Source organism: Benincasa hispida, chromosome 8, assembly GCF_009727055.1.
Source record: "Benincasa hispida cultivar B227 chromosome 8, ASM972705v1, whole genome shotgun sequence".
NCBI classification, from domain to species: Eukaryota; Viridiplantae; Streptophyta; class Magnoliopsida; order Cucurbitales; family Cucurbitaceae; genus Benincasa; species Benincasa hispida.
Genome location: NC_052356.1, coordinates 32632213 through 32641765, shown reverse-complemented (window position 1 = coordinate 32641765; position 9553 = coordinate 32632213).

Genomic DNA, 9553 nt, shown 5'->3' with positions numbered 1-9553 from the left:
TTTGGTTTGTTTGTAATCACTGCTGAATAAAATTTGTAAAACTATAAATTCCTCTTCTCTCTCACTCTCGCAAACCCTCCTCATGCACGATCCTCACTACCAGCCGCTAGCCTAAACAATTTATGCCGTCCGACAGCAACACCCATTGCTTGTCTATGGTTGCCACTGCCGCTGGCGCCATTGTCACTAAAATTGATATCTTGGGTAGGTTATTTGGTGTTTTATGCGTTTTATTTGAAAATCTTGAATAGCAATTAAATTTTGGTTTAAGTTTTAGCTCACCCATATTTTTTTGATATTGAAATTGGATTTTAGACTCAAGGTGAATTTTGATAAGATTAAAATTTTGAGGCATCCTTTTTTTTTTTTTTTTTTATGTAAGATTTGGGATCTTTGTTGAGAATTTTTTTATACCTATTAATTGGCTTAACTTTTGTTTTAATTGTGATTTTTGAAGGTTAGATTAAAGGGTTAATTGCATAAATAGAATTCAAGCCCAAAATAATAGAATATGTAGTACAAGGTTATAATAATTGCATATATAGATCAAAAAATAGTAAAAGACTAAACAACCCATGCCTAGCCACCATTTTGCTTGCAACTTCCAAGTTTTCTCAAATTAAAAGCTATCAGTTATAGCTATTGATAGCTGCTATCAGTTGTTATTGCTGATAGCTTCTATCCATTTCTATCGATGATAGTTGCTATCAGTGATAGCTTTCAATTTGAGAAAAATTAATACAATCTTGAAATATTAGTTTTTAATTTGCTATCAATTATCAGTAGCTATCATTGATTCACTTTCATCAATTGGAATCAACCTTGAAATATTAATACTGAAGGCTATTAATAGCTATTAATGATAGATTTATAAATAGTGATCAACTTTGAAAGAAGACTGACAACTTTGATTACCACAGTAGCTATCACTAATAGCAGTTATCAGTCGCTATCATTAATAAACCTTCATTAATTAGAATCAACCTTGAATATTAATACTTAAGGCTATCAATAATAGACTTCTATAACTGGTTATCATCTTTGAAAGAAACTTGATATATAGATATCACCTAAGTTCTATCACCGATATCACTAACATCACTCATATTGTGGTTATCAGTGATAGTTTCATTCACGGATAAAATGCTATCAATGATCTCACTAATATCATGCTATCAGTGATAATTCTCTATCACCGATAACGTGTTATCAGTGGTAGCTTCTATCACTGATAATGTACTATTGGGTAGCTTGTATCATCGATAACACGTTATTAGTATTAGCTTCTATCACTGGTAGCATGCTATCAGTAGTAACTTTTATCAATCATAGCCACTGAACACCTTTTTGCCCCTTTCTTGTCCTTCCCAAATATTTATAAGTCTCTTTTCTTTTGGGCAAATAAAAGTTAAGGTTGTTTGAGCCCGTATTGATTAAAACTTGAGGCAAGTGTCTTTCTACTGGTTCGCCTTCGAACCAGTCATCTCTACCACTTGGACTATTTACTTAAGAATACTTGGACTGTTTCTTGAGACTATTCAGAGTAATTTGACTGATTATTCTAGAATATTTGGACTAATAATTTATGACTGATTGAAGTACATAACTTAATGGCATTAACTGACTGGATTGGACTTTTCTGTCGATGATGATTGTACCGTTTTACCCCTAAGATAAACGACTATAAAATATAACACAGGAGTTATATAAAAGTGATGCATGCTATGTTATAGGGTTCCTGTTAATTTTTTCTTATATGGGTAGGTGTACATACTACGACTGATTCATGTTCCTTCAGGTTCATGTCTATGACTGATTTTTTACCCTTCGGATTACACACTACGACTGATTCATGTTCCTTCGAGTTTATGTCTATGATTGATTCATACTCCTTTGAGTTCATGTCTACGACTGATGTGTGGACCTTCGAGTTACACACTACAACTGATTTATGTTCCTTCGGGTTCATGTTTATCACTGATTCATGTTCCTTCGGGTTCATGTTTATCACTGATTTATGTTCCTTCGGGTTCATGTCTATGACCGATTGGTGGATCTTCGAGTTACACAATATGACTGATGCATCCTCTTTGGGGATCACTAAACTGATATGATGGGTGTACACTGATGCCTAGATAAACTAGTTAACAGGTAACCTAGAGGTTCTAGTAGTGGGTCACTTACTGGGTATTGATATACTAATCCTTTCTTCCTTTATGTTTTTTAGGGAATGATAGGAACAGGTCGGTGAGTGATAGATGAGACCTGTGACAGAGCCATATGGAGACAAGAGAAATTGCTTCTGCTCAGTCTATGTTTTTTTCATTTGAATGTTTTGAAACTAGAGTTTTGATGTGAGACAACAAATTTTAATGTTTTGAATGTTTTTCTTTATTAATATTATTTTTAGGGGACCCAAAATAAAAGCTTTATTTATTTATTATTTATTTGTTTGCTAGTTCATTTTGTAAAAACTATCCTTATTGTTTTAATGATTTTTTTTAGTCAAAATATCTTGGTTTTAATTGTGTATTTAGTTATAACGACCCTTGTCAGAGTACTCGAAAGGCTGGGTCATTACAGTTGGTATCAGAGCCTCTGTTTTAGGTTTTGTAGACTGACTCACAATGTAAGTCTTGGTTTCGTATCTCTTATGGCTATTCATGGATCCTTCATCCTCGCCATGTATGTTCTTTCATTAAATGTTTTTTTGGAAAATGTGTTTAAAAGCCTTCATGTCTAAGCTTTATGTACTGACTGATTGTCATTACTAGATTAACGACCTGAAAGAAGTTAATATTAAATGACTATTTTGTTTTGGTGTTATGGAAAGAAAGAAGATCATAATAAGGCAATTTGGCGTTAGTTTAATTCATGGAAGAACTGTTAGAAATAGACATATATTTCTATTAAGGGATATTGAAACTTTATAGAACTATGAAGTGTTATGGACTTATGACAGGAAAAAAAGAAAATGATGTATTTGGTTAAGCCATAAAATAAGGTAGGTGAATTGGAAATTCACTATGGAATAGTATTGAGATTTGCAATAAGAGAATAAAACTAGTGGTACTACAAGAAACTTTATCGCAAGGCACATATTCTTAGGTACGAGATTAAAGTTTCTTTATAAGATAAGAAAGAGGTGAATAAGAGACTTTAATTCTATTAAGGATTACTAGATATTAGAGTCAAAATGTTGAAGGAAATTATTTGAAAGGATTAATAGATCATGATCACTTTTATGGTATCGAAGTTGGTGGACCCAGTAAGGTATGATGCTTTGGTTCATCATGTAACGTGCCTAAAAGGAAGAAGAATTACTAGTTGGAGCATAAAGCGATAGTATAAGAAACTCTTTACAAGGCCTAGGTAAGATGAATTGGTCAAGAAAGGCCAAGACGGTTGAAATTATAGTTTCCTTTAAATGGGAGAAAACAAGTTGTTGGATTGAGAAATTCTTAAGGTGCTTGGATTTGAGCTATGTGCTTGTTGTAATGAAAAGGTTTAAATTTAGTTACTTATGCCAAGAGGAAGGATAAGAATTATGAAGTTTAAAAGCAATGTTATCTTGTGAGGAATACCCTATTAAAGTTCTAAGTTTGGAATGAAATTTTAGATTTTCGTAAAAGGTTATAAAGGGTCATATGTCTTGGTTTAGGGATTAGGTTTCACTCGAGAAGTGAAAAGTGCACTTTCAAGTTGTTGGATTAATCAAGGATAAATGTGAAGAAAAATAAATGTATTTAAGGAAAGGTTTCATTAATTTGGAGAGGTAAACGGAAATTCATGTGTTCAAGGCCCCCAAATAGTTAAGTATAGTTGGATTTTAAGACATGACACAGGTGGATACAAGACATTGGTTTTTGTGTAAAGGAGGAATCTCTCATTACCGTTTGAAATTTTGGATTGCAGTAGAAATTATTCGAAAAAAAAAATATATATATATAGCTTGCTTAGGTCGTTGGATTGTAGACTATGAAAAAGTATTTGAATAGTCACAGGTTTTGATACAGATATATTTCACTACAAAAATTGAAAAGAGCATCTTGGATTTATTGGTTTTGAAAAAGATAAGCGTGAGGGAAAATGAAAGTATTTGAGAAATATTTTTTGGGTTTGAGAAAGTAAGAGAATTCATGTTCTAAGATTAAAAACATAGGTGTTTAAGACAGGGTATATGTGTTTGCGAACCATTTGAATTGGTAAGAACAATCTCGTTAATACTTAGAACTTTAGATCTTAGTATTTGTTGGTTGAATGAATATCTTGTCTAAACTATTGGTCCTAGAACTCTGTTTTAGCATGAGAATTTGATTAAGATAAACAATCACATGTTTAAAGAGTGCTTGACAAGATTCTTCAGATTATAGTGGAGTTGGAGGAAATATTGTGAGTGGAGATATTAGTATCAATAGTTGTTCAAGAACTATTGACATGAAATAATGAGGCTTTATTAGTAAAAAGGTACGTCGTTTCTAGTGTTATCAAGATTTAGGTGATCATGATTTTGGGCACAAAATTAGAATGAGAAACAAATGATGCCATTAATTTGACTTTAAAGGTGAAAGTATTTTAACTCCAAGCAAAATACAAGTGATATGAGAGTTGAAGTAGCCAAGTCACAGACACATGAACAAAAAGGCAATTTTCATATGCCTAATGTTTGTCTTAGGCAGAAGTTTTGTACATTAAGAAGGTATTTGAAAAATCGTTCTCATGTGTTGGACTATGAGCGCTTGCATTTGAATAAGAACATGAGTTACAAGGAGCAATCTAGGGAAAATTCTTGCTAGATTGGTGAAGATTTTCTGAAACTTGGAGATAGTGCTAGTTAAAAGTTATTTGGCAGAATTATGGGTCTGAAGAAGCAACTTGGAAACATTAGGATGAGACAAGAACTAAGTATCATGAGCTTTTAAGGACTTAAACTTTCGAGGGCGAAAGATTCTTAAGGAGAGAAGAATGTAGCATCCCAAATTTAATGAAAATTTAAGTTAGTTATCTAAAATTATTGAGTTTTAGTTCTCTTTCATTTTATGAAATTCGGGATTAAATTGAAATAATTGAAAAGATTTTATTGGTTAAATTGAATTTAATTGATTAGATATTTGAACTAATTATCTTGAAAATATTAAATTTTGCCTCCATTTGATTTTAGATTTTGAAGCCAACTTAAAACAATTAAGGAGATAACTAATTTTATGTGGTTTTGAATCCAATTAAATATTTGAAGGGATTTAATTTGTATCAAATTGATGGATTTTATGTCATTTAATTTTGGTTTTCGAAGCCTAAATTAAGGTAATTTGAGAAGTTAATTGATTTATTAATTTAATAGACTCTTTGGAGATTTTGGAGATATTGTAATAAAATATTTTATTTATATTTTTAAAATTTGAAAAAAAAAATGAAAGAATTAGGATTTTTTGAAATCAGAGGAGAGTGAAAAGAGGCAGAAAATCGAGAGGAAACAATTTGATTTTTCAACGAAAGCTTCCACAAAATTATCGGTTTCCAAAGTCTGAACCGTTGAATCGTGCTCAAATTTAGTCAGTCTGTTCGGAACATATAGTGTTGCCTTTTGAATGGTTGGATTTTTGTATGAAGCTCTGTTTTGTTCGTAATCGCTGCTAAATAAAATCTGTAAAATTGAAAATTTTCCTTCTCTCCCACTCTCGCAAACCTTCCTCATCACGATCCTTACTACCAGCCGCTAGCCTAAACAATTTATGTCGTCCGGAAGCAACACCCGGCGCCTGTCTATGGTTGCCACTTGTGTTGGCGCCATTGTCACTGGAATTGATATCTTGGGTAAGTTATTTGGTGTTTTATGGGTTTTCTTGGATGATCTTGAATACCCATTAAATTTTGATTTAAGTTTTGGCTCACCCATATTTTTTCTAATATTGAAATTGGATTTTACACTCAAGGAGTGTTTTGATAATATTAAAACTGTTAAGCATCCTTTTTTTTTTTTTTTTTTTTTAATAAGATTTGGGGTCTTTGTTGAGATTTTTTTTTTATACCGACTATCAGCTTAACTTTTGTTTTGATTGTGATTTTTGGAGGTTAGATTAAAATATTTAAAGTTGTTGTCCATTAAAGTTAAAAGTTAATTTTTGTGATATAGTTGTTGGATTGTGTTGATTTTGAAGCTTTGAAGTAATTTTGGGATCAAACCATGTGTTGGGTAAGTTGTTTGGAGACATTCGGGTTAAGTTGTGATTGGAATTATGTCCTAAATGATGGAATTAATTTTTATTGTTGGTATAGGGTTTGATTCAAGAATCAATGGATTTTGAAGTGTTGTTCACCAAATTTGAGATCAATTCCAAGACAATTTAGGTAAGTAATTGGACCTTGAAACTGTAAGTATTTGATCTTAATGGGTGATGTAAATTGGTTGATTGAGAACTTTGACCTTATTTTCAAAATCCTATTTTTTGGTTTATCATTTAGGACATAAATTTGTGATCTTTTGGGAAAATAAAAGTTAGGGTTGTTTGAGCCCGTATTGACTAAAACTTGAGGTAAGTATCTTTCTACTGGTTTGCCTTCGAACCAATCGTCCCTACCACTTGGACTATTTACTTAAGAATACTTGGATTGTTTCTTGTGACTATTCAGACTGATTTGACTGATTATTCTACACTGTTTGGATTAATAATTTATGACTGATTTAACTACATGACTTAATGGCATTGACGGACTGGATTGGACTTTTTTGTCAATGATGATTGTACCATTTTACCCCTAAGATAAACGACTGTAAAATATAACACAGGAGTTATATTAAACTGATGCATGCTATGTTATAGGGTTCCTGCTAGTTTTTTCTTATCTGAGTAGGTGTACACACTAAGACTAATTCATGTTCCTTCGGGTTCATATCTATGACTGATTTTTTAGCCTTCAGACTATGACTGATTCATGTACCTTCGGGTTCATGTTTATGACTGATTCATGTTCCTTTGGGTTCATGTCTACGACTGATTTGTGGACCTTCGGGTTACACATGACGACTGATTCATGTTCCTTCAGTTTCATGTTCCTTTGGTTTCATATCTATCGTTGATTTGTGGACCTTCGTGTTACAGACTACAACTGATTCTTGTTCCTTCGGGTTCATGTCTATGACTGATTGGTGGACCTTCAGGTTACACACTATGAATGATGCGTGCTTCTTCGGGATCACTACGATTGATAAGATAGGTGTACACCGATGCCTAGATAAACTAGCTAACAGGTAACCTAGAGGGCCCTGTAGCGGGTCATTTACTGTGGATTGTTATTCACATCCTTTCATCCTTTATTTTTTTGCCACATGGGTACAAGAGAAATCGCTTCCGCTCAGACTATTTTTTTGTCATTTGAATGTTTTGAAATTAGAATTTAATATGAGACAACAAATTTTAATGTTTTTAATATTTTTCTTTATAAATATTATTTTTAGGGGACCCTGAATAAAATATTTATTTATTTATTATTTGTTTGTTTGCTATTTTATTTTAGAAAAACTATCCTTATTGTTTTAATGAATTTTTTTAGTCAAATTATCTGGATTTTAAATGTGTATTTAGTTGTAACAGCCCTTATCAGAGTACTCGAAAGTTTGGGTCATTACAATGGAGCCCAACTTCAATCGTTACTCGAAAGGTTTTAAATATTATGCATGCTTTGTTGATGATTTTTCTAGGTTTGTATGGCTATATCCTTTAAAAAATAAAACTAAAATTTTTCATTGCTTAATAAAATTTCAAACTCTTGTAGAAAATCAACTTCAAAGGAAAACAAAGATCTTTCAAAGTGATGGTGGGGGAGAATTTCAATCATCAATTTTGAGAATTGACCTCGGAAAAAATGGCTTCTCCCACCAATTCACTTGCCCTCACACTCCTTAACAAAATGGAATAGTTGAGAGGAAGTATACGCACATAGTCGAAACTGCTCTTGCTTCGTTGTTTCAAGCTAGTGTTCCTTTAAGATATTGGGTAGATGCTTTTCTTACTATTGTTTTCTTAATTAATAGAATGCCTACTAGTAGTCTTGATACCCAAATTCCTTTTCAACATATCTTTAAAAAGAACCAAGTTATGATAGCATCAAACTTTTTGGATGCAAATGCTTTCCTTACTTGAAGAACTATGGAAAGAATAAAGTTTCCAAAAAAAACTTATCCATGTGTTTATATTGGATATAGTCTCATTCACAAAGGCTATAGATGTCTTTACACTCAAACAAACAAGGTATATATCTTTAGACATGTTTTTTTTTATGCAAAATTCTTTCCTTTTTGTCAAAAATATAACACCCATCACACACAACACACAAAAATCTCTTGTTGCCATTGAATTTGCAGAGACATAATATCTATCTCCAGACAAATGCATTAAGAAAAAAACAACACCAAGAATACCACCTTTATCATTGAAGATCCGACACGACAAAACAATCATTCAAAAGAAAGTAACTCTTTAGCTACAGATGGTTCTGTAGAGCTCACTGAACATAGAGAAAACCTACCAACTCTATAAATTACAGCAGATCAAGGGGAAATTGCACAAATTGTGAATGACAGGGAAGAAATCATCACACTTCAAAGAAAATGAAGCAATGAGAATATTCTTCAAGATGATTCTACCATGAAAGAGGACGAGTGTTTTATTCCCTTCAATGATCTCTCAAGTTTACCCGATATTAGCAATAATTTGTACATTGATTTATCTATACACCTACAGGCACAAGTACTCAAACCACACAAATTAATGAACCTATGCATTCTAATGTGTGCAACTCAAGGATTACAAATATATCGCACACTAACAATCAACAAAAAAATCAAGGACATCATAGGATAAGAAGAAGGAAACTAGCTTTGGATCCATACCTTAATCCTATCTTGTATCAGCAAACAAGTTATAGTATCAAAAATATATTATCTTGCTTCACTTAATTCGAGGTTATTGCTTAATTTTATATGTTTATTTCATGATTTTATAGGTATTGAGCACTTATGTGGTAAATCCAGGCGTTAGTGATAAAATGGAGCTAATGCGAGCTAAAACAAAGCTCAAACGCATTAACCGAGACACAAGAAAATAAAAGAGTCCATGAGGTAGAGCGTTGTGCTAGCTTGACGCCACCCTTGACACTGAGGACAAAATGCAAGAGATTGAAGAATCGGGCAAGCATCGTGGTGCTATGAAGTGGTCAGGTGACAAAGAGATGCTATAGCGCCACAACAACACTACCTAACACTACGACACAGTGATACAAATTGATGGTGTTAGCATGCAATTAGCGGAAGAAATCAGGATCATTAAACACTCTAATTCATCAATTTTAGCAACTTAGAAAGCATGTTCATAGAATAAAAAGATGGTTTCTAAAAACTCACATTTGAAGACTTCAAATTCTTCAAGTTTCAGCTTGAATCTCCACCCTAGGGATGGCAAAATTCGTCGTGGGATCGGGTCTCCGCGGGTCCTTGACCTGATCGGGGCGGGAAATCTTCCAGGTCAAATCGGAAATTTAAATCGGGTCTTGGTCG